The sequence below is a fragment of the Haematobia irritans genome, chromosome 1, assembly GCF_050003625.1.
Source record: "Haematobia irritans isolate KBUSLIRL chromosome 1, ASM5000362v1, whole genome shotgun sequence".
Classification (NCBI taxonomy): Eukaryota; Metazoa; Arthropoda; class Insecta; order Diptera; family Muscidae; genus Haematobia; species Haematobia irritans.
In genome coordinates this window covers 28,507,012-28,534,245 of record NC_134397.1, presented here as the reverse complement: position 1 = coordinate 28,534,245, position 27,234 = coordinate 28,507,012, and the positions used below count along the sequence as shown (strand labels likewise).

At 25.9% G+C, this 27,234-nt stretch overlaps 1 protein-coding gene across 4 annotated transcripts in view; it reads right to left on the bottom strand.

Moving 5' to 3' along the window:
- Nucleotides 1-27,234, bottom strand: part of LOC142220514 (prostate-specific antigen-like) — a 51,972-nt gene that overhangs the window by 12,408 nt on the left and 12,330 nt on the right. The window lies entirely within an intron of this gene.

The window sequence follows — 27,234 nt, the reverse complement described above, 5'->3', positions numbered from 1 at the left end:
GCATACCTTCGATTTATCTACTCGCGTAGACATGGGAAATAAACAGAGAAACAAACACTAACCATAAATTAATTTAAATCAATCAATTCAATTTGTTTGTCAATAAATTCTTAAATACAAATGAATGGAATCTTTCTATGCATCTAAAAGTGCCAACTGTGTCTCAATATTCAAACGATTTCTCTGGGTTATTTATTCATTTAAATGAATTTCCTTGGCGACCCATTTGTACATGGTTGTGGCACTCAGAGTCATCAATAATAAGAACTATGGACGGTAGACAAATAAAACTAATAACCACTTGATTTTATCCATTGCGTTATAGTCATAGTTATACGTATGATCATTGCTGTGATTATTATCTTTTTCGGAGTCTTACAAAGGGTTAGATAGAAATTTTTGTATTGGCATAGGTCAAGAATTACAAAAGTCGGAGACAAATTTTTATTTCTATCGAAAATTTTGTCAACATTTTATTTCCATAGAAAATTTTGTCAAAATTTTATTTCCATAAAAAAATTTTGTCAAAATTTTATTTTTATAGAAAATTGTATTTCCATAGAAAATTTTATCAAAATTTTATTCCTATAGAAAATTTTGTCAAAATTGTAATTCTATAGAAAATTTTGTCAAAATTTTATTTCCATAAAAAATTTGTCAAAATTTTATTTCTATGGAAAATTTTATAAAAATTTTATTTGTATAGAAACTTTTGTCCAAAGTTTATTTCTATAGAACATTTTGATTTTATTTTATAGAAAATCTTGTCAAAATTTTATTTCTATAGAAAATTTTGTCAAATTTTTATTTCTATAGAAAATTTTGTCAAAATTTTATTTCAATGGAAAATTTTGCCAAAATTTTATTTCCATAAAAAATTTTGTCAAAATTTTATTTTTGTAGAAAATTTTGTCAAAATTTTATTTCTATAGCAAATCTTGTCAATTTTATTTTTATAGAAAATTTTTTCAAAATTTTATTTCCATAAAATTTGTCAAAATTTTATTTCTATGGAAAATTTTATTTCTATAGAAACTTTTGTCCAAATTTTATTTCTATAGAACATTTTGATTTTATTTTATAGAAAATCTTATCAAAATTTTATTTCTATAGAAAATTTTGTAAAAATTTTATTTCTATAGAAAATTTTGTCAAATTTTTATTTCTATAGAAAATTTTGTCAAAATTTTATTTCTATAGAAAATTTTGTCAAAATTTTATTTCAATGGAAAATTTTGCCAAAATTTTATTTGCATAAAAAATTTTGTCAAAATTTTATTTCCATAGAAAATTTTGTCATAATTTTATTTCATGGAAAATTTTGCCAAAATTTTATTTCCATAAAAAATTTTGTCAAAATTTTATTTCCACAGAAAATTTTGTCAAAATTGTATTTCTATAGAAAATTTTGTCAATTTTATTTTTATAGAAAATTTTTTCAAAATTTTATTTCTATAGAAATTTTTTTCAGAATTATATTTCAATAGAAAATTTGGTTAAAATTTTATTTCCATAGAAAATTTTGTCAACATTTTATTTCTATAGAAAATTTTGTCAAAATTTTATTTCTACAGAAAATTTTGCCAAAATTGTGTTTCAATGGAAAATTTTGTTAAAATTGTGTTTCAATGGAAAATTTTGTCAAAATTTTATTTCTATAGAAAATTTTGTCAAAATTTCATTTCTATAGAAAATTTTGTCAAAAATTTATTTCTATTTTCCAAAATTTTATTTCTATAGCAAATTTTATCAAAATTTTATTTCTATAGAAAATTTTATCAAAATTTTATTTCTATAGAAAATTTTATCAAAATTTTATTTCTATAGAAAATATTATTTTTATAGAAAATTTTGTCCAATTTTTTTTCCATAGAAAATTTTGTCAAAATATTATGCTTATAGAAAATATTGTCAAAATTGTATTTCTTTAGAAAATTTTGTCAAAATTTTATTTCTGTGGAAAAGTTTGTCATAGAAAAGTTTTATTTCTATAGAAAATTTTGGCAAACTTTTATTTCTATAGATAATTTTGTAAAAATTTTATTTCCATAAAAATTTTTAAAAATTTTATTTCTATCGAAAATTTTGTCATAAATTTATTTATGTAGAAAATTTTGTCAAAATTTTTTTTCTATTGAAAATTTTGTCAAAGTTTTATTTCTATAGAAAATGTTGTCAAAATTTTTTTTCCATAAAAAATTTTGTCAAAATTTTGTTAAAATTTTATTCCTATAGAAAATTTTGTCAAAATTTTATTTAATTTTAAGCAATAATTATCAAAAAAATTGTCAAAAATTTTTTTCTATGGAGAATTTTGTCAAAATTTTATTTCTATATAAAATGTTGTCAAAATTTTATTTCTATATAAAATGTTGTTAAAATTTTATTTCTATATGAAATGTTCTAAAAAGTTGGTTTCTATAAAAAATTTTGTCAAAATTAATTTCTATAGAAAATGTTGGCAATATTTTATTTCTATAGAACATTTTGGCAGAGATTTTTAATTTATTGCCATAACAAATTTTGTCAAAATTTTATTTCTATAGTGAATTTTGTCAAAATTTCATTTCTATAGAAAATTTTGTCAAAAATTTATTTCTATTTTCCATAATTTTATTTCTATAGAAAATTTTATCAAAATTTTATTTCTATAGAAAATATTATTTTTATAGAAAATTTTGTCGATTTTTTTTCCATAGAAAATTTTGTCAAAATATATTTTTTATAGAAAATATTGTCAAAATTGTATTTCTATAGAAAATTTTGTCAAAATTTTATTTCTGTGGAAAAGTTTGTCATATAAAAGTCTAAAATTCGTTCAAGAACCCAACTAGAGAGAAAGTCTTGAGTTTCTTCTCAAAAATTGTATTCTTTGCTATATATTTTAGCAATAAGATAATGAGCTAATAATTGTAAATTACTAGATGAGTATGACTCAGTTGTAATGTAAATAAAAATAAAAAAAAAAAAAAAAAAAAAATATAAAAGTTTGTAAAAAAGTTTTATTTCTATAGAAAATTTTGGCAAACTTTTATTTCTATAGAAAATTTTGTAAAAATTTTATTTCTATAAATATTTTGTAAAAATTTTATTTCTACAGAAAATTTTGCCAAAATTGTGTTTCAATGGAAAATTTTGTCAAAATTGTGTTTCAATGGAAAATTTTGTCAAAATTTTATTTCTATAGAAAATTTTGTCAAAATTGCATTTCTATAGAAAATTTTGTCCAAAATTTATTTCTATTTTCCAAAATTTTCTTTCTATAGCAAATTTTATCAAAATTTTATTTCTATAGAAAATTTTATCAAAATTTTATTTCTATAGAAAATTTTATCAAAATTTTATTTCTATAGACAATTTTATCAAAATTTTATTTCTAAAGAAAATATTATTTTTAAAGAAAATTTTGTCCAATTTTTTTTCCATAGAAAATTTTGTCAAAATATTATGCTTATAGAAAATATTGTCAAAATTGTATTTCTATAGAAAATTTTGTCAAAATTTTATTTCTGTGGAAAAGTTTGTCATAGAAAAGTTTGTAAAAAAGTTTTATTTCTATAGAAAATTTTGGCAAACTTTTATTTCTATAGAAAATTTTGTACAAATTTTATTTCTATAAATATTTTGTAAAAATTTTATTTCTATCGAAAACTTTGTCATAAATTTATTTATATAGAAAATTTTGTCAAAATTTTATTTCTATTGAAAATTGTGTCAAAATTTTATTTCTATATAAAATGTGTCAACATTTTATTTCTATATAAAATGTTGTTAAAATTTTATTTCTATATAAAATGTTGTCAAAATTTTATTACTATATAAAATGTTGTCAAAATTGTATTTCTATATAAAATGTTCTAAAAAGTTGATTTCTATAAAAAATTTTGTCAAAATTAATTTCCATAGACAATTTTGGCAATATTTTATTTCTATAGAACATTTTGGCAAAGATGTTTAACTATAGAATTTTTTCAATATTTGATTTCTGTAGAAAATTTTGTCAAAATTTTATTTCTATAGAATGATATTTTATTTTTATAGTAAATTTTCTCCATCTTTTGTCATATTTTTATTTCTATAGAAAATTTTGTAAAAAAATTATTTCTATAGAAAATTTTGTAAAAGTTGTATTTCTATAGAAATGTTTGTACAAATTTTATTTCTATCGAAAATTTGGTCATAATTTTATTTCTATAGAAAATTTTATTTCAAGTATGCAATAAATATCCCAAAGGCAATTTTCTATGAATAATATCTCAAATGAAACTCTTTGCGAAATATTTCACCCAGACAATGTTCTCTTAAAAATGTTTCTGAGATAATTTTCTTTGAAGACAACATTACAAGATACTTACACTTATTAAGTTTTTGGAATAGCGATGACTTTGCGTTATTATAATTTTTTTTCGATTTGTCGATTCAACCCAATATTCAGATATATATGTATAGCTTATTTCAATATATATAAAAATTATTTTCTTGAGGATGAGAATGGTTAGAGCTGCAAGCAGAAATAATCATCAAAATCAATGATAATTGATTTCTCTTTGTCTACTTTTATAAGAGGGTAGCTGGGATTTTCCAAACAGTAGCTGAAGAAAATTCTGAATGAAGTGATAATGCTGACGAATGAAATTTTTGTTTTGTAATAAATGTTGTAGTTGCATTAGGTGTATTATTGATGCAACATTGTTGCATCCCCATGGTATTTAATCCAATGTAATAATAGTATATCTGAAATTCTTTCAGGTTCATCGTCGTTTACTAAAAAAGGGTATAAAAACAGATAAATTATTTTCTACATATTTATTTGTCATTGACATACATTTTTGTATTTGCAACATTGTTGCATCAACATATGTTAGTAACCAGAGTAATTTTTTGGAACATATTAATGAAATATTATTTTTATAAACGCATTTGATTAAATGATGGAAAATATTCTTTTCATATACTAAACCACACATTAATTGCCAATAACATCAATCTTTTAGGTTACGTTGCAACATTGTTGCACCAACATTGTATCCATTCCCATATAGTAATAATTCTAAAATATTGGTGAATTTGCTAATGAAATGTATTTTTATAAAATTCTTTGTAATATATTATTGTCTAAAAGCATTTGATGAAGTTGGAGGAACATATCTGAAGTAACATAAAATATTTAGGTCGAATAAAAGCCGCCATATCTAAGCATTCTTTGCAAAAAATAAATCTACTCTTTTTTCACTTATGAGTATAGAAAAAAACTACGTTCTCTCAATTAATGATAGACGTTATTCTTTGGGATGCCAGAAATTGCTCACCATACCATTTTGCCCTCAATAGTATGTCACTGTCAATTAAATCATACAATTTTTTATTGCACATTTATATTCATTTTAATGAATTACTTAAGGTTTTTGTTATGCATCTTGTTGTCTTATAGCTGGCCCAGAGTGTATGAGTTAATTGAAATGATTTCAATAAAGCTGGACATATTTTATGGCCCCAAAATTAACCCTATGAATTGGTGACCCTCACATTGGATTGTCTCAAAATATTTTTAATTTGTTTTATCAATTTTGTGAAAATATTTGTGGGGTTATATTAGTAATATCTTCTGACAAAGGTGAACCGTATACAAGAAATTCTACTGGACAAGAAAATCTGATAATGGCAAAATATCAAGAGATTTTGTAGAATAATAGAAAAAAATCAGGAAGAATATAAAAATCTCTTAGAAACTTTCTGAAAAATGTATTTCTATAGAAAATTTTGTTAAAATTTTATTTCTATAGACAGCTACTCTTGTAGTCTAGTCAAGGCAATGATTTTAAAGCTGAAATCAAAACAAATATTATAGAAAATTTTGTCAAAATTTTCTTAAAATTTTATTTCTATAGAAAATTTTCTCAAAATTTTATTTCTAAAGAAAATTTTCTCAAAACTTTATTTCTATAGAAAATTTTGTCAAAATTTAATTGCTATAGAAAATTGTGTCAAAATTTTGTTACTATAGAAAATTTTGTCAAAATTTTATTTCTATAGAAAATTTTGTCAAAATTTTATTTCTATAGAAAATGTTTGCAAAATTTTATTTCTATAGAAAATTTTGTCAAAATTTTATTTCTATAGAAAATTTTGTCAAAATTTTATTTCTATAGAAAATGTTTGCAAAATTTTATTTCTATAGAAAATTTTTGCAAAATTTTATTTTTTGCAAAAATTTCTATAGAAAATTTTTTCATATGTAATTTCTTTAGAAAATTTTGTTAAAATTTTATTTCTATAGAAAATTTTCTCAAAATTTTATTTCTATAGAAAATGTTTGCCAAATTTTTTTTCTATAGAAAATTTTTGCAAAATTTTATTTCTATAGCAAATTGTGTCAAAATTTTATCTATATATATAAAATTCAATCTATGTTTGTTTATTTGTTTGTTTGTTTGTGTGTTTGTTTGTATGTACCGAGTTGGCTCCGAAACGGCTGAACCGATTTACTTGAAACTTTCAGAGATCGTAGGGGGCGTTCATGTGGTGAAAATAGGGTACCTCATTTTTTGACACCTGGTCGCGGAGGGGGACCTCCCCTTTGTCGGACTTTTTGAAAATTGGACCAAAGTTGACCGATTTGGTTGAAATTTTCGTTGAAGATTGGGGTTGGCATCTAGACAAAGATCCGCTACTTTTTATTTCGATATTTGGTGGCGGAGGGGGGCCTCTCTTTTGTTCGACTTTTTTTAAAGTACAGTGAAAAACTAAAATTCTCTAAATTATCTGAGATTTACAGAGAACATGTGGTGAGGTTATGGAATTAATATGGGGTACCCGATGATTTCATATGTGGATGGGGAGGAGGACCTCCATCTCGCCCTACTTTTTGAAAGTTGGAACAAAATTATACGATTTGCTTGAAATTTTCATTGAATGTTGGGGTTGGCATGTAGACAAAAATCCGCTACATTATTTTTCGAAATTTGGTCGGGGAGGGGACCACCCCTTTGCCCAATTTTGTTTTTTTTTTTTGAAAGTTCAAACAAAACTAAACTCCCCCGACTGAAATTTTACAGAAAACATGGGTTACGAAATTTGCATCAGGTTCCTGATTTTTTAATAAAAATAAAAGGGCATAGGGAGACATCCGCTTCTCTTAAGTACATACAGAGAAACAATTAAACTTTACCGAGTTACTTGAAATTTAAAGAGGACTGGGGGAGATCGTAACCTCCGTAATTTTGTCAAAATTTTATTTTTATAGAAAATATTTGCAAAAGTTTAGTTCTATATAAATTTTGTCAAAATTTTATTTTTATAGAAAATATTGTCAACACTTTATTGCTATAGAACATTTTGTCAATATGTAATTTCTTTAGAAAATTTTGTAAAAATTTTCTTAAAATTTTATTTATATAGAACATTTTCTCAATATTTTATTTTTATAGAAAATTTTGTTAAAATTTTATTTCTATAGAAAATTTTTGCAAAATTTTATTTTTTATAAAATTGTTGCAAAATTTTACTTTTTATAAAATTGTTGCAAAATTTTAGTTCGTTGGAAAATTTTGTCAAAATTGTATTTCTATAGAAAATTTTGTCAAAATTTTATTTTTATAGAAAATATTTCCAAAAGTTTATTTCTATAGAAATTTTGTCAAAATTGTTTTTTTTTTATAGAAAATATTGTCAACATTTTATTTCTTTAGAAAATTTTGTCAAAATGTAATTTCTTTAGAAAATTTTGTCAAAATTTTATTTTTATAGAAAATATTTGCAAAAGTTTATTTCTATAGTTTATTTATTTTTATTTAAAATTTTGTCAAAATTTTATTTTTATTGAAAATTTTGTCAAAATTTTATTTTTATTGAAAATTTTGTCAAAATGTAATTTATTTAGAAAATTTTGTCAAAATTTTATTTTGATAGAAAATTTTGTCAAAATTTTATTTTTATTGAAAATTTTGTCAAAATGTAATTTCTTTAGAAAATTTTGTCAAAATTTTAATTTTATAGAAAATTTTGTCAACATTCTATAGAAAATTTTGTCAAAATTTTATTTTTATAGAAAATTATGTCAAAATTTTATTTTTATACAAAATTTTGTAAAAATTTTATTTTTATACAAAATTTTGTAAAAATTTTATTTTTATACAAAATATTTCCAAAAGTTTATTTCTATAGAAATTTTGTCAAAATGTAATTTCTTTAGAAAATTTTGTAAATTTTTTGCCCATAGAAAATTTTGTCATCATTTTATTTTTATTGAAAATTTTGTCAAAATTCTATTTTTATTGATCAAAAAATGCAATTTCGTTAGAAAATTTTGTCAAAATTTTATTTCTATAGAAAATTTTGTCAAAATCTTATTTTTATAGAAAATATTATCAAAATTGTAGTCTCTTGTAGTCTAGTCAAGGCAATGATTTTAAAGCTGAAATCAAAACAAATATTATAGAAAATTTTGTCAAAATTTTCTTAAAATTTTATTTCTATAGAAAATTTTCTCAAAATTTTATTTCTAAAGAAAATTTTCTCAAAACTTTATTTCTATAGAAAATTTTGTCAAAATTTAATTGCTATAGAAAATTGTGTCAAAATTTTGTTACTATAGAAAATTTTGTCAAAATTTTATTTCTATAGAAAATTTTGTCAAAATTTTATTTCTATAGAAAATGTTTGCAAAATTTTATTTCTATAGAAAATTTTGTCAAAATTTTATTTCTATAGAAAATTTTGTCAAAATTTTATTTCTATAGAAAATGTTTGCAAAATTTTATTTCTATAGAAAATTTTTGCAAAATTTTATTTTTTGCAAAAATTTCTATAGAAAATTTTTTCATATGTAATTTCTTTAGAAAATTTTGTTAAAATTTTATTTCTATAGAAAATTTTCTCAAAATTTTATTTCTATAGAAAATGTTTGCCAAATTTTATTTCTATAGAAAATTTTTGCAAAATTTTATTTCTATAGCAAATTGTGTCAAAATTTTATCTATATATATAAAATTCAATCTATGTTTGTTTATTTGTTTGTTTGTTTGTTTGTGTGTTTGTTTGTATGTACCGAGTTGGCTCCGAAACGGCTGAACCGATTTACTTGAAACTTTCAGAGATCGTAGGGGGCGTTCATGTGGTGAAAATAGGGTACCTCATTTTTTGACACCTGGTCGCGGAGGGGGACCTCCCCTTTGTCGGACTTTTTGAAAATTGGACCAAAGTTGACCGATTTGGTTGAAATTTTCGTTGAAGATTGGGGTTGGCATCTAGACAAAGATCCGCTACTTTTTATTTCGATATTTGGTGGCGGAGGGGGGCCTCTCTTTTGTTCGACTTTTTTTAAAGTACAGTGAAAAACTAAAATTCTCTAAATTATCTGAGATTTACAGAGAACATGTGGTGAGGTTATGGAATTAATATGGGGTACCCGATGATTTCATATGTGGATGGGGAGGAGGACCTCCATCTCGCCCTACTTTTTGAAAGTTGGAACAAAATTATACGATTTGCTTGAAATTTTCATTGAATGTTGGGGTTGGCATGTAGACAAAAATCCGCTACATTATTTTTCGAAATTTGGTCGGGGAGGGGACCACCCCTTTGCCCAATTTTGTTTTTTTTTTTTGAAAGTTCAAACAAAACTAAACTCCCCCGACTGAAATTTTACAGAAAACATGGGTTACGAAATTTGCATCAGGTTCCTGATTTTTTAATAAAAATAAAAGGGCATAGGGAGACATCCGCTTCTCTTAAGTACATACAGAGAAACAATTAAACTTTACCGAGTTACTTGAAATTTAAAGAGGACTGGGGGAGATCGTAACCTCCGTAATTTTGTCAAAATTTTATTTTTATAGAAAATATTTGCAAAAGTTTAGTTCTATATAAATTTTGTCAAAATTTTATTTTTATAGAAAATATTGTCAACACTTTATTGCTATAGAACATTTTGTCAATATGTAATTTCTTTAGAAAATTTTGTAAAAATTTTCTTAAAATTTTATTTATATAGAACATTTTCTCAATATTTTATTTTTATAGAAAATTTTGTTAAAATTTTACTTCTATAGAAAATTTTTGCAAAATTTTATTTTTTATAAAATTGTTGCAAAATTTTACTTTTTATAAAATTGTTGCAAAATTTTAGTTCGTTGGAAAATTTTGTCAAAATTGTATTTCTATAGAAAATTTTGTCAAAATTTTATTTTTATAGAAAATATTTCCAAAAGTTTATTTCTATAGAAATTTTGTCAAAATTGTTTTTTTTTTATAGAAAATATTGTCAACATTTTATTTCTTTAGAAAATTTTGTCAAAATGTAATTTCTTTAGAAAATTTTGTCAAAATTTTATTTTTATAGAAAATATTTGCAAAAGTTTATTTCTATAGAAATTTTGTCAAAATTTTATTTTTATAGAAAATATTGCCAACATTTTATTTCTATAGAAAATTTTGTCAAAATGTAATTTCGTTAGAAAATTTTGTCAAAATTTTATTTTTATTGAAAATTTTGTCAAAATTTTATTTTTATTGAAAATTTTGTCAAAATTTTATTTTTATTGAAAATTTTATCAAAATTTTATTTTTATTGAAAATTTTGTCAAAATTTTATTTTTATTGAAAGTTTTGTCAAAATTTTATTTCTATAGAAAATTTTGTCAACATTTTATTTTTATAGAAAATTTTGTCAAAATTTTATTTTTATTGAAAATTTTGTCAAAATTTTAATTTGTATTGAAAATTTTGTCAACATTTTATTTTTATTGAAAATTTTGTCAAAATGTAAATTTTGTCAAAATGTAATTTGTCAAAATGTAATTTATTTAGAAAATTTTGTCAAAATTTTATTTTTATAGAAAATTTTGTCAAAATTTTATTTTTATTGAAAATTTTGTCAAAATGTAATTTCTTTAGAAAATTTTGTCAAAATTTTATTTTTATAGAAAATATTTGCAAAAGTTTATTTCTATAGAAATTTTGTCAAAATTTTATTTGTATAGAAAATATTGCCAACATTTTATTTCTATAGAAAATTTTGTCAAAATGTAATTTCTTTAGAAAATTTTGTCAAAATTTTTTATTTCTAATGAAAATTTTGTCAAAATGTAATTTCTTTAGAAAATTTTGTCAAAATTTTATTTTTAAAAAAAATATTACCAACATTTTATTTCTATAGAAAATTTTGTCAAAATGTTATTTTTATAGAAAATATTGCCAACATTTTATTTCTATAGAAAATTTTGTCAAAATGTAATTTCGTTAGAAAATTTTGTCAAAATTTTATTTTTATTGAAAATGTTGTCAAAATTTTATTTTTATTGAAAATTTTATGAAAATTTAATTTTTATTGAAAATTTTGTCAAAATTTTATTTTTATTGAAAGTTTTGTCAAAATTTTATTTCTATAGAAAATTTTGTCAACATTTTATTTTTATAGAAAATTTTGTCAAAATTTTATTTTTATTGAAAATTTTGTCAAAATTTTATTTTTATTGAAAATTTTGTCAAAATTTTATTTTTATTGAAAATTTTGTCAAAATGTAATTTATTTAGAAAATTTTGTCAAAATTTTATTTTGATAGAAAATTTTGTCAAAATTTTATTTTTATTGAAAATTTTGTCAAAATGTAATTTCTTTAGAAAATTTTGTCAAAATTTTAATTTTATAGAAAATTTTGTCAACATTCTATAGAAAATTTTGTCAAAATTTTATTTTTATAGAAAATTATGTCAAAATTTTATTTTTATACAAAATTTTGTAAAAATTTTATTTTTATACAAAATTTTGTAAAAATTTTATTTTTATACAAAATATTTCCAAAAGTTTATTTCTATAGAAATTTTGTCAAAATGTAATTTCTTTAGAAAATTTTGTAAATTTTTTGCCCATAGAAAATTTTGTCATCATTTTATTTTTATTGAAAATTTTGTCAAAATTCTATTTTTATTGATCAAAAAATGCAATTTCGTTAGAAAATTTTGTCAAAATTTTATTTCTATAGAAAATTTTGTCAAAATCTTATTTTTATAGAAAATATTATCAAAATTTTATTTTTATAGAAAACATTCGCAGAAGTTTATTTCTATAGAAAGTTTGTAAACATTTTATTTTTATAGAAAAGTTTTGTCAAAATTTAATTTCTTTAGAAAATTTTGACGAAATTTTATCTCTATAGAAAGTTTTGTCAAAATTATATTTTTATAGAAAATTTTCTCAAAATTTTATTTCTATAGAAAATGTTGTCAACATTTTATTTTTATAGAAAATATTTGCAAAAGTTTATTGCTATAGAAATTTTGCCAAAATTTTATTTTTATAGAAAATATTGTGAAAATTGTATTTCTATAGAAAATTGTGTCAAAATTTAATTTCATTAGAAAATTTTGTCAAAATTTAATTTCTTAAGAAAATGTTGTCAAAATTTTATTTTTATAGAAAATTTTGTCAAAATTTTAAAAAGAGATATGTTCGTACGAATTTATTTCGGTATAAGCCGGCTATCATGTAAAACCTTTTTTTCGGAAGGTTCAAGTGTGGTTTACTTTTGGGTGTAGTGAACTGCCTGAATTTATTCTGATAATTGGTTGATAAACTAGCAAGTAGAGGATGCTGATGAGGAATGTGGTAATTCCGAAACGTGCGTCCATCCAACCATCTTGCAGTCTATAGGGCTTTGCCCAAATAAATTTGACAAACATTCTTTGCCTCTGTTGGTTAAGCTACACTTGTAGTTTTGTCAATGCATGGTTTTACGCTGAAATCAAAAACAGCATCAATGATGAAAAAACACCAACAATAACAAAACAAAACGAATGAAAAATTTTATTTCTATAGAAAATTTTGTCAATTTTTTTTTATAGAAAATTTTGTCAATTTTTTTTTATAGAAAATTTTCTCAACATTTTATTTCTATAGAAAATTTTGTCAAAATGTTGTTTGTGTAGAAGATTTTGTCAAAAGTTTATTTCTATAGTAGATTTTATCAAATATTTATTTCTATAAAAGATTTTGTCAAAATACTCATGGCATATTGCGGCATGAGTATTTCTATTTTGTTATTTTCTTCTAAGCTAACTCTCTCTTGAATCCTGTTGAATTTTGAAAAAAATGATGTTGTTATCAACACTAACATACTTACATATATTCTCCGTGGGTGTATTCAATACATATGGAGACATTTACAAAGCAAAGGATATTGTTGCAGTAGCGGATGTATTCATAAAACAACCGTTATAATCATAAACTTTTGTCATAATTGTTTCCGGTAGCAGAAGAGATACATACATATATGAATGACATCCTCTAAACTTTTCAAAACAGCTTTGGGAGTTACATGCAATGTAACTACCAAACAATGGAGTAAGACTTCGGGGATATCAAACTAATTTGAATATGGCATGAGCTGGACTGAATTCGTCGTGCGGACTCGATATAGTTAGACCTGAGCATTTATCGAACAATTATCTTTAAAATTTTAGTTTAGCCTTTAAATCTTCTTCCAAATGTTCGTTATTCCATTATTTGTTATGGATTGTTCAAGGACATCTTATATTTGGCTTCGCTCAAGTTTAGATCTTTCTCACTAATTTTCACATTGATTTTAAAAGTATTTTTCTACTTAAGGATTTTATTATTAGTATTGGATTTATTTATGCAGGTGTTCTGAATTATTGTGGAATTAGAAAACTATGCATCGCATCTGGGAGTTTTGAATTTATATGAAAGCACAGAAAGTAATACACAGAAACAAAGTAAACTGTTTTATGGGAAAAATGAAGTACTTCGTGCGAAAAATGAATTAAATTATACTTCACAAATTTCACAAAGCCTTGTTAAAATAAAGAAATCTTAATATACAGGTATATTTTTTAACTTCAATTCACAACTACACACAAAAAATTTTTTTTTCTGGTTCAATCACGAAATTAATTGATCCAATTCATTTGTTAATTGAAATGTCTTCAATCACAGATATGATAGTATCAATTAAAAAATTAATTGAAGGTCAATTAAAAAATTAATTGAAGGTCAATTAAAAAATTAATTGAAGGTCAATTAAAAAATTAATTGATCCAATTAAAAAATTAATTGATACTATTAATTTTTGTGATTGATTTTTGTTTCAATTAAAAAAATTGTTGAATCAATTAAATTTTTAATTGAATATTTTTTAAAACTCAATTAAAATTTTAATTGGAAAATTGTTCGTGACATTTTTTTCTGTATACATCCTCTCCTAGATGAAGAAAAAAATGAACTAAAATAAATAAATCATTATATTTATGAAAAATTTCGTCCACTTTTGCTCGCATTGAACTATGTGTATGGTCACTGAACTTTTTACCTACGTTTAGTTCATAAAATTTTTGAGAAATACTTAGGATAATGAAAATTGCATTGGGCTGTGGAAGATTTCGAAAACAATAATAAAATGTAACAACAGAAAAATAATGTATTTGCAATAAAAATAAGTTAAATTTAGCGTTAGTTTAACAATGGACTTTGTTTTCTGTGTACCAGCTGTGATTTTGAACAAAATATGGAAGGCATTAAAAATTAGTTACAATTTCGAGTCGAAGAATAACGAATGTCTGATGGGAACGTAAAAAGCAAGGGTAAACATTACTCAGGTTTAAGTAAAATCTAAAGCCTTGATACAACTTAAGTCATAGTTACATATGAGTGTACATCAGGGTAGTTCGGCAAAAATGGTTTATTAAGAAGTGATTACCAAATTTAAGCAATTTAATTGAACCATTTTTCCAGTAGTGGGTATTCTAAGGAAAGGGAGTATTTTTAGCAAACCGTCGTAGTCTACATATAATTTAAGAAAATTAATTTCGACATGGCCTAATTTTAAATACCCACCTCTACGAATGAATTATAGTAATTTCCTTTGAAAACCTCTCGTTCTAGCGATTAAATTGAAAATATATAGAATTTCAAGAGGATTTATTCAAATTAAATTTTAAATTTAATTTTAAAATTAAATTTAAATATATGAAGACTAAATCAGATTCTCGATTTATGATACAACCACGTTTGCTACTTGAGTCAAAAATAATCTACCAAAATTGGAAGGAAATTTCACCAAATAACTATCAAACAGAAAACTCTTATTTTGCAAAAATTTATTTCCATAGAAAAATTTGTCAAAATTTTATTTCTATAGAAAAATTTGTCAAAATTTTATTTCTAAATAAAATTTTTCTAAAAGATTTTATTTCTAAATAAAATTTTGTCAAAATTTTATTTCTTTAGAAATTTTTACAACAAATTTTATTACCATAGAAAAATTTTTCAAAATTTTATTTCTATATAAAATTTTGTCAAAATTTTAGTTCTTTAGAAAATTTTCTAAAAAATTTTATTTCCATAGAAAAATTTGTCAAAATTTTTTATTTCATATACAAAAAGTCTTATTTTGCAAAAACTTATTTCCATAGAAAAATTTGTCAAAATGTTATTTCCATAGAAAAATTTGTCTAAATTTCATTTCTATAGAAAATTTTGCCAAATTTAATTTCTTTAGAAAATTTTTTAAAAAATTTTATTTCCATAGAAAAATTTGTCAAAGTTTTATATTTCATATAAAAAAACTCTTATTTTGCAAAAATTTATTTCCATAGAAAAATTTGTCCAGATTTCATTTCTATAGAAAATTTTTAAAAAATTTTATTTCTTTAGAAAAATTGTTAAAAAATTTTATTTCCATAGAAAAATTTGTCAAAATTTTATATTTCATATAAAAAACTCTTATTTTGCAAAAATTTATTTCCATAGAAAAATTTGTCTAAATTTCATTTCTATAGAAAATTTTGCCAAAATTTTATTTCTTTAGAAAAATTTTTAAAAAATTTTATTTCCATAGATCAATTTGTCAAAATTTATTTCTATATACAATTTTGCCAAAATTTTATTTTTTTAGAAAATTTTCTAAAAAAATTTATTTTTACAGAAAAAATTTTAAAATTTTTTTCTATATAAAATTTAGTCAAAATTTTATTTCTTTAGAAAATTTTCTAAACAATTTTACTTTTATAGAAAATTTTGTCAAAATTTTACTTCTTTAGAAAATTTTCTAAACAATTTTATTTTTATAGAAAATTTTGTCAAAATTTTATATTTCATATAAAAAAACTCTTATTTTGCAAACATTTATTTCATTGGAAAATTTGTCTAAATTTCATTTATATAGAAAATTTTGTCAAAATTTTATTTCTTTAGAAAATTTTCTAAAAAATTTTATTTCCATAGAAAAATTTGTCAAACTTTTATTTCTATATAAAATTTGGCAAAACTTTACTTCTATATAAAATTTTGTCAAAACTTTACTTCTATATAAAATTTTGTCAAAATTTTATTTCTTCAGAAATTTTGCTAAAAAATTTTATTCCATAGATAAATTTTTCAAAATATTTATTTCTATATAAAATTTTGTCAAAATTTTAGTTCTTTAGAAAATCTTCTAAAAAAATATTTTTTTAGAATTTTGTCAAAACTGTACTTCTATATAAAATTTTGTCAAAATTTTATTTCTTTAGAAATTTTGCTAAAAAATTTTATTTCCATAGAAAAAATTGTCAAAATTTTATTTCTTTAGAAAAATTTGTCAAAATTTTATTTCTTTAGAAAATTGTCTAAAAAAAAAATATTTTTTATAGAAAATGTTGTCAAAATTTTATATTTCATATAAAAAACGAACAACTCTTATTTTGCAACCATTTATTTCCATAGAAAAATTTGTCAAAATTTTATTTCCATAAAAAAATTTGTCAAAATTTTATTTCTATATAAAATTTTGTCAAAATTTTAGTTCTTTAGAAAATTTTCTAAAAAATTTTATTTCCATAGAAAAATTTGTCAAAATTAGGTTTCTATATAAAATTTTGTTAAAATTTTATTTATTTAATATTTTTATTTAGAGATCCTTGATAGTACAAAAATTATATACTTATAAGTAGTACTATCTAATAGGCAATAACGCCTTTACAACATTTTGAGTGCAATTCTTTTGTTGATATTAGTATGTTTATATGTATTAGAAATAAAAAAAGGAAAAAATGCAAACAAAAAAATAGAGGGTTTATAAAGCAAAGTAAATTATATAAAATTTCGTTAAAATTTTATTTTTTTTTCAATTTTCTAAAAAAACTTTATTTTTATATAAAATGTTGTCAAAATTGTATATTTCATATAAAAAACAAAAAACTCTTATTTTGCAAAAAATTAACAGGTTGGCTGATAAGTTCCCGGTCTATCAAAGAAAAACACATTTTTTTTGTCAAAATTCGTTTTTATTATTCAACGTAGTTCCCTTCAAGAGCAATACAACGATTATAACGACTTTCCAATTTGTTGAAACAATTTTGGTAGTACTCCTTCGGTTTTGCCTCAAGATAGGCTTCAGTCTCGGCGATCACCTCTTCATTCCAGCCAAATTTTTTTTCCCTGCGAGCATCCTTTTGAGGTCTGAGAACAAGAAAAAGTCGCTGGGGGCCAGATCTGGAGAATACGGTGGGTGGGGGAGCAATTCGAAGCCCAATTCATGAATTTTTGCCATCGTTCTCAATGACTTGTGGCACGGTGCGTCGTCTTGGTGGAACAACACTTTTTATACCCACCACCATAGAATGGTGACGGGAGTATAATAAGTTTGTCATTCCGTTTGTAACACATCGAAATATCGATTTCCGACTATATAAAGTATATATATTCTTGAACAGGGAGAAATTCTAAGACGATATAACGATGTCCGTCTGTCCGTCTGTCTGTTGTAATCACGCTACAGTCTTCAATAATGAAGCAATCGTGCTGAAATTTTGCACAAACTCGTTTTTTGCCTGCAGGCAGGTCAAGTTCGAAGATGGGCTATATCGGTCCAGGTTTTGATATAGTCCCCATATAAACCGACCTCCCGATTTGGGGACTTTGGCTTATAGAAATCGTAGTTTTTATCCAATTTGCCTGAAATTTGAAATCTAGAGGTATTTTATGACCATAAAGAGGTGTGCCAAAAATGGTGAGTATCGGTCCATGGTATAGCCCCCATAAAGACCGATATCCCGATTTTACTTCTTGGGCTTATAGAAACCGCAGTTTCTATTCAATTTACCTGAAATTGGAAATCTAGAGGTATTGTAAGACCACAAATACGTGTGCCAAAATTGTGAGTATCGGTCCATATTTTGGTATGGTCCCCATATAAAACGACCTCCCGATTTGGGGTCTTGGTCTTATAGAAACCGTAGTCCAATTTGTCTGAAATTGGAAATCTAGAGGTATTTTAGGACCATAAAGAGGTTTGCCGAAAATGGTGAGTATCGGTCCATATTTTAGTATAGCTCCCATAAGAACGACCTCCCAATTTAACTCCTTGGGTTTCTAGAAACCGTAGTTTTTATCTGATTTGCCTGAAATTGTAAATATTCTGGTATTTTAGGCTCACAAAAACGTATATCGGATTAAGTTTTTATCGGTCCATTTGGTAATGCCTCCATATAGACCGACTTCACTTCGTGAGGGTGTAGAAGGCGCACTGATCATGAAAATTGCTTGAAACTCAATGTAAAATTTCCAGATTTTACTTCTACAGATTTAAAATTTCAAATCAAGACGTTATTTTATAATTTTTTTGCACACTTACAAGAGATGTTAATGATTCCTCTAAAACTCAAACAAAAATGGTTCTTATAAATCCAGAATCTGATATAGTCCTCATAGATGAAATCTTTAAATTTATCTTCGGAAAGTGTCCTCAAGTCCTCAAGCCCTCCTGAAATTTTAAAGGAAACCCTAATATTTGGTTCATGGTGGTGGGTATTTAAGATTCGGCCCGTCCGAACTTAGTGCTGTATATACTTGTTTCTTCTTCATATAGGGCCGTTTTGCCGCGATTCCGACCTTCAAACGCTCTAATAACGCCATATAACAGTCACTGTTGATGGTTTTTCCCTTCTCAAGATAATCAATAAAAATTATTCCATGCGCATCCCAAAAAACACAGGCCATTACTTTGCCAGCGGACTTTTGAGTGTTTCCACGCTTCGGAGACGGTTCACCGGTCGCTGTCCACTCAGCCGACTGTCGATTGGACTCAGGAGTGTAATGATGAAGCCATGTTTCATCCATTGTCACATATCGACGAAAAAACTCGGGTGTATTACGAGCTGCAAACACCGCTCAGAATCATCAACATGTTGTTGTTTTTGGTCAAATGTGAGCTCGCGCGGCACCCATTTTGCACAGAGCTTCCGCATATCCAAATATTGGTGAATGATATGACCAACACGTTCCTTTGATATCTTTAAGGCCTCTGCTATCTCGATCAACTTAATTTTACGGTCATTCAAAATCATTTTGTGGATTTTTTTGATGTTTTCGTCGGTAACCACCTCTTTCGGGCGTCCACTGCGTTCACCGTCCTCCATGCTCATTTCACCACGCTTGAATTTTGCATACCAATCAATTATTGTTGATTTCCCTGGGGCAGAGTCCGGAAACTCATTATCAAGCCACCGTATATTTTGCTTCCACCGTATATTTTCCCTTCAGAAAACAGTATTTTATCAAAACACGAAATTCCTTTTTTTCCATTTTTTTCACAATAACAAAAGTTGCATTTAATACTAGCGACACCATCTATGTGTCAGACCGGGGACTTATCAGCCAACCAGTTATTTCCCTAGAAAAATTTGTCTAAATTTCGTTTCTATAGAAAATTTTGTCAAAATTGTATATTTCATATAAAAAACAAAATACTGTTATTTTGCAAAAATTTATTTCCATAGAAAAATTTGCCAAAATTTTATTTCCATAGAAAAATGTGTCTAAATTTCATTTCTATAGAAAATGTTGTCAAAATTTTATTTCAATAGAAAATTTTATTTTATAGAAAATTTTGTCACAATTAAAAAAAAAATTGTCAACATTTTATTTCTATATAAAATTTTGTCAAAATTTTATTTCTTTAGAAAATTTTGTAAAAAATTTTATTTCCATAGAAAAAATTTTCAAAATTTTATTTCCATATAAAATTTTGTCAAAATTTTATTTCTTTAGAAAATTTTCGAAAAAATTTTATTTTTCATAAAAAAAAATTTTATTTTGCAAAAATTTATTTCCATTGAAAAATTACTCAAAATTTTATTTCCATAGAAAAATTTGTCTAAATTTCATTTCAATAGAAAATTTTGTCAAAATTTTATTTCAATAGAAAATTTTATCAAAATTTTATTTTATAGAAAATTTTGTCAAAATTTTATTTCTTTAGCAAATTTTTCTAATAAATTCTATTTCTATAGAAAATTTGGTCAAAATTTTATTTCTTTAGAAAACTTTTCTAATAAAATTTCTACAGAAAAGTTTGTCAAAATACAAAAATATAAATATTTCATATAAAATAGTGATTGAACCAAAATTTTCTTTTTGTGTGTTCACAAAATATAAGAAGATCTCTTTATTTGGGTACTTAAAATTCAGCCCATGAACATTCCTTTAGGTTACTAGAATGTAATTCTCTTTAATCCATAAGCGTTTCTCACAATAAATAATGTTCGAGAAAAAAATTGTGTTTTATATGCAATTGTTGATGTTTATAGAGGTCCACCCTAATATTGATGATAATGCATTGTTTGATGGAATAAGTTTGATGTGTGCATTAAGTTTTTTTAAGAATTAGTTAAACAATGACTCAAACCAGATACAATAAAGCACAACACACCAACATAATTTAGGAAAAAAAAAACGAAGCAAGGATAGAAAACAACGTTCATATTTTGTCAAAGTTCATAGTTGAGAAACGTGTTGCGTTTTTTTTTGGCTTTGTTTCTTCTTCGCTTGGCCAGTCGTCTTTGGATACAACATCGGTGGATACTTCGGTCACACTACTGATGGCCAAAAATTACATTAGACCATGGCATGATGTGTATGGAGCATTTTATGATGATGTACATATGCATGACCCAGTAGTAGTAGTAGCCTTCAGTAGCTTAATTTTAAAGTCTTTCGTTGGACTCTCATTGCAAGAGGAGAACACTTACTGAAGAGGGTATATGAACTGATCGCTGCCATATGGGCATGCGCCCATCTATACAAAGCCTCTTACATTTTGCTTTGTAACACATCATCAAAGTACACACATTATATTGTACCGATTAAGCTATCAGGGAGAAATGTGTTCATCAGATTCTGATGATGGTGATGGTTACCCATACGGGTGTTGGAGTTATCTGAAGATCATGTGCAAAATTTACTATTGACACAAATAATAGCCAAAGGTAGATCGAGCTGTGAATGATATTGTTGAGGCTCATGACATCTGTGTGCCACTGGACATCGATATTGATGATGATGATGACACGTTATCATACACACAACATTATTGGCCCGAGTATATAGACATGGGTGTCATAATATGACCTACACGTAAATAGGATAGTGACATTGTTATGGGTGAACATTTACAACATTCCAATTTTGAGAGTTTTTTTCGTGTTATTGAATGAAATTGGGAAAAATTTTTTACACAAAATACACAACGACGAATGTTTTCTGATATTAACGGGATATTTCCTTATATATGGGTTTGTCGATACAAACCAAATAAACGAGTTCAAAAGTAAAAGTCGTCATTGTATGTTTGTAAATCGACTAATATCCAACATCAAAAATTTGGGACTAAACGAAATCTAAATGCCGTCCTTTGGTGTTTGAAATCGACACATTGTTATTAACTGAAATCGTCTAATTGACAAACATCGAAAGTCCCTATTGAAATAACTGGTGTTTTGCCAAAAAAAAAAAAAAAAAAAAAACAAAAAACAATACAAACAAGTATATACAGCCGTAAGTTCGGCCAGGCCGAAGCTTATGTACCCTCCAACATGGATTGCGTAGAAACTTCTACTCAAAACTTTCATCCAGAAATAAAATTTTGACAAATTTTTCTATAGAAATAAAATTTTGACAAAATTTTCTATAGAAATAAAATTTGGACAAAATTTTCTACAGAAATGACAAAATTTTCTATAGAAATAAAATTTTGACAAAATTTTCTATAGAAATAAAATTTTGACAAAATTTTTTATAGAAATAAAATTTTGACAAAATTTGCTATAGAAATAAAATTTTGACAAAATTTTCTATAGAAATAAAATTTTGACAAAATTTTCTATAGAAATAAAATTTTGACAAAATTTTCTATAGAAATAAAATTTGGACAAAATTTTCTATAGAAATAAAATTTGGACAAAATTTTTTATAGAAATAAAATTTTGACAAAATTTGCTATAGAAGTAAAATTTTAACAAAATTTTCTATAGAAATAAAATTTTGACAAAATTTTCTATAGAAATAAAATTTTGACAAAATTTTCTATAGAAACAAAATTTGGACAAAATTTTCTACAGAAATAACATTTTGACAAAATTTTCTACAGAAATGACAAAATTTTCTATAGAAATAAAATTTTGAAAAAATTTTCTATAGAAATAAAATTTTGGTAGATTATTTTTGGCTCGAGTGCCAACCATGATTATGAACCGATATCGATAAATTTTTGTGTGATTGGGGATCGGCTATATATAACTATAGACCGATATGGACCAATTTGGGCATGGTTATTAGCGGTCATATACTAACACCACGTTCCAAATTACAACCGTATCGGATGAATTTTGCTTCTCCAAGAGGCTTCGGAGATCAAATCTGGGGAACGGTTTATATGGGGGCTATATATAATTATGGACCGATATGGACCAATTTTTGCATGCTTGTTAGATACTACATAATAACATCACGTACCAAATTTCAACCGGATCGGATAAATTTTGCTCCTCCAAAAGGCTCCGGAGGACAAATCTGGGGATCGGTTTATATGGGGGCTATATATAATTATGGACCGATGTGGACCAATTTTTGCACAGTTGTTAGAGACCATATACCTACACCATGTACCAAATTTCAGCCTGATCGGATGAAATTTGCTTATTTTAGAGGCTCCGCAAGCCAAATCTGGGGATCGGTTTATATGGGGGCTATATATAATTATGGACTGATGTGGACCAATTTTTACATATTTGTTAAAGAGCATATACAAACAATATGTACCAAATTTCAACCGGATCGAATGAAATTTGCTTCTCTTAGAGGCTCCGCAAGCCAAATCTGGGGATCGGTTTATATGGGGGCTATATATAATTATGGACTGATGTGGACCAATTTTTACATGTTTGTTAAAGACCACATACAAACAACATATACCAAATTTTTACCGGATCGTATGAATTTTGCTCCTCCAAGAGGCTCCGCAAGCCAAATCTGAGTGTCGGTTTATATGGGGGCTATACGTACAAGTGGACCGATATGACCCATTTTCAATACCATCCGACCTACACCAATAACAACTACTTGTGCCAAGCTTCAAGTCGATAGCTTGTTTCGTTCGGAAGTTAGCGTGATTTCAACAGACGGACGGACGGACGGACAGATCGACTCAGAATTTCACCACGACCCAGAATATATATACTTTATGGGGTCTTAGAGCAATATTTCGACGTTTTACAAACGGAATGACAAAGTTAATATATCCCCCATCCTATGGTGGAGGGTATAAAAAAAATTTGTTTTTTGTGTGTACCATTCGATCCTATCTGCAAAATTCCATACATTTTCAAGTAAACAACTGCGGCAAACAAAACTTTTATATTTGATTCATGGAGGTGGATATTAAAGATTCGGCCTGGTCGAATTTAATGTCGTATACTCGTATACTTGTTGGTGTTGTAGTTTACTTGCAAAACATTTCCCAATTTTTTTTCGAAATTTTCCGCTGTGCAATGATTCTAGCACCCACAATTAGAAATTTTCAAAACAAATATAAAAACATCAACAGAAATTGGAAACGGTAAAAAAAATTGTAGCCATCATTTAATACTATCCCACTAAACCGAGAAATAATGATGATAATAATCATTAAATTATACGAAAAAAAAAATATATAAAAGCAAAAAAAAAGCATACAATAGAAATTGCAAACTCAAAAAAAAAGTATACTGGTCATGAATGACCATTGTGGTCACAAAACAAATCTCTTCACATAAACTTGTAATTGTAAACTTTCAAGTGCCAGGCATTTTCGTTGTTTACTTTAACTATTTAATGATTGTAAAAAAATATGATCCTCCTGCTCGTTCCCTTTCAAACTTCACACTACACTTGGATATCTCTAGCAAAGGCATCACCATCACCAACGGGGAAAATTGCAACACGCACTTGTTTGCTTATCCAATTTCTATGAGTAACCCCAACCATCATATACTACCAATTTTTGGTGTACCACAATCTTAAGGCTTGGCTCTTTAGATTGGCGCATCATAATGATCATCATGATGATGATCATCATATGGCATCCAGCCCTAATTCACACACCTACTCAAAGTGTGCGGTCGGTCGGTCAGTTAATGCAGTTAGATGAAGTGGCCTTCCAAAGCACTCAGTTGGTATGTGTGTCGATGGTTAGGTCGGTGGTAAAATTTTATTTTATTTTCTTATGGCGTTCCTGTGGCATTTCATGTTGGTTTTGAGTTGAATATGAGATGAAAACTCCAAAAAAATTTTTTTGTGAAAAAAAAAAACAAAAAACAAGAGAAGCACCAGAGGTGGCTAAGTTTCGTTTAACAGCTTAATTGACCTAAAGTTAGTTCTAAAAAAATATTTTATTATATTTAACAATTTAAATTTAAACAAGTAAGGAAAGTCTAAAGTCGGGCGGGGCCGACTATATTATACCCTGCACCACTTTGTAGATCTAAATTTTCGATACCATATAACATACGTCAAATGGGTTGGGGGCTATATATAAAGGTTTGTCCCAAATACAAATATTTAAATATCACTCGATCTGGACAGAATTTGATAGACTTCTACAAAATCTATAGACTCAAAATTTAAGCCGGCTAATGCACTAGGGTGGAACACAATGTTAGTAAAAAAATATGGGAAACATTTAAATCTGAAGCAATTTTAAGGAAACTTCGCAAAAGTTTATTATTATATATGTATTAGAAGTTTAGGAAAATTAGAGTCATTTTTACAAATTTTCGACTAAAGGTGAGTACTATGTTCGGCTTTTTCACCAAAACACTAAATTAAAAGTACAAATATATTTATGAAGACGATTATATTTTGATCTAGTCTTGCCAAATATAGGATGGAAAAGATCCAAGGAATTGTTTGCAAATAATTTTATATTTCTAAATTAATTAATTAAAACAAGTATATACGGCTGTAAGTTCGGCCAGGCCGAAGCTTATGTACCCTCCACCATGGATTGCGTAGAAACTTCTACTGAAGCCGATGGCAAGGTATCTTAAAACTTCCTAACACCGTAATATATACCACATAGTCCATACGTAGTATATATTAAACTAAAAAGGCCGATTAAGTACGTATATAATTAAGTTTAAAGTTTCTATAAAAATAAAATTTTGACAATATTTTCTATAGAAATAAAATTTTGACAAAATTTTCTATAGAATTAAATTTGGAAAAAATTTTCTATAGAAATAACATTTTGACAAAATTTTCTATAGAAATAAAATTTTGTCAAAATTTTCTATAGAAATAAAATTTTGACAACATTTTCTATAAAAATAAAATTTTAACAAAATTTTCTGTAGAAATAACATTTTGACAATGTTTTCTATAAAAATAAAATTTTGGTAGATTATTTTTGGCTCTAGTGGCAACCATGATTATGAACCGATATGGACCAATTTTTGTGTGATATAACTATAGACCGATATGGACCAATTTTGGCATGGTTATTAGCGGCCTTATACTAACACCACGTTGCAAATTTCAACCGGATCGGATGAATTTTGCTCCCCCAAGAGGCTCCGGAGATCAAATCTGGGGAATGGTTTATATGGGGGCTATATGTAATTATGGACCGATATGGACCAATTCTTGAGTGTTTGTTAGAGGCCACATTCTAATACCATGTTACAAAATTCAACCGGATCGGATGAATTTTACTCCTCCAAGAGGCTCCGGAGGAGAAATCTGGGGATCGATTTATATGGGGGCTATATATAATTATGGACCGATATGGACTAACAGCACGTTGCAAATTTCAACCGGATCGGATAAATTTTGCTCCTCCAAGAGGCTCCGGAGTTCAAATCTGGAGATCGGCTTATATAATTATGGGTCGATGTGAACCAATTTTTGTATGGTCATTAGAGAACATATACCAACACCATGTACCAAATTTCAGACGGATCGGATGAAATTTGCTTCTCTTAGAGGCTCCGCAAGCCAAATCGGAGGCTCGTTTTATATGGGGGATATATATAATTATGGACCGATGTGGACCAATTTTTGCATGGTTGTTAGAGACCATATACTAACACCATGTACCAAATTTCAGCCGGATCGGTTGAAATTTGCTTCTCTTAGAGCAATCGCAAGCCAAATTTGGGGGTCCGTTTATATGGGGGCTATACGTAAAAGTGGACCGATATGGACCAATTTTTGCATGGTTGTTGGAGACCATATACTAATACCATGTACCAAATTTCGGCCGGATCGGATGAAATTTGCTTCTTCTCTTAGAGCAATTGCAAGCCAAATTTGGGGGTCCGTTTATATGGGGGCTATACGTAAAAGTGGACCGATATGACCCATTCGCAATACCAAACGACCTACATCAATAACAACTACTTGTGCCAAGTTTCAAGGCGATAGCTTGTGTCGTTCGGAAGTTAGCGTGATTTCAACAGACGGACGGACGGACATGCTCAGATCGACAATATTTCGATGTGTTACAAACGGAATGACAAAGTTAATATACCCCCATCCTATGGTGGAGGGTATAAAACGTAACCGTGAAAACAAGCTGGTTTTCAGCTTGAAAAGTGAACATAGTACTCAGCTTAAGCAGTGGCGATTTATCAAGGACAATATTGGTATTTTGGCCATTTTTGTCGAAACCAGAAAAACATATATATGGGAGCTATATCTAAATCTGAACCAACTTCAATCAAATTTGGCACACATGACTATATTACTAATTGTACTCCTAGTGCAAAATTTCAACGAAATTTGGCCAAAAATCTGGCTTCTGGGGCCATATAAGTCCATATCGGCGAAAAATATATATATGGAAGCTTTATCTAAATCTGAACCGATTTCACTCAAATTTGGCACACATGACTATACTACTAATTGTACTCCTAGTGCAAAATTTCAAT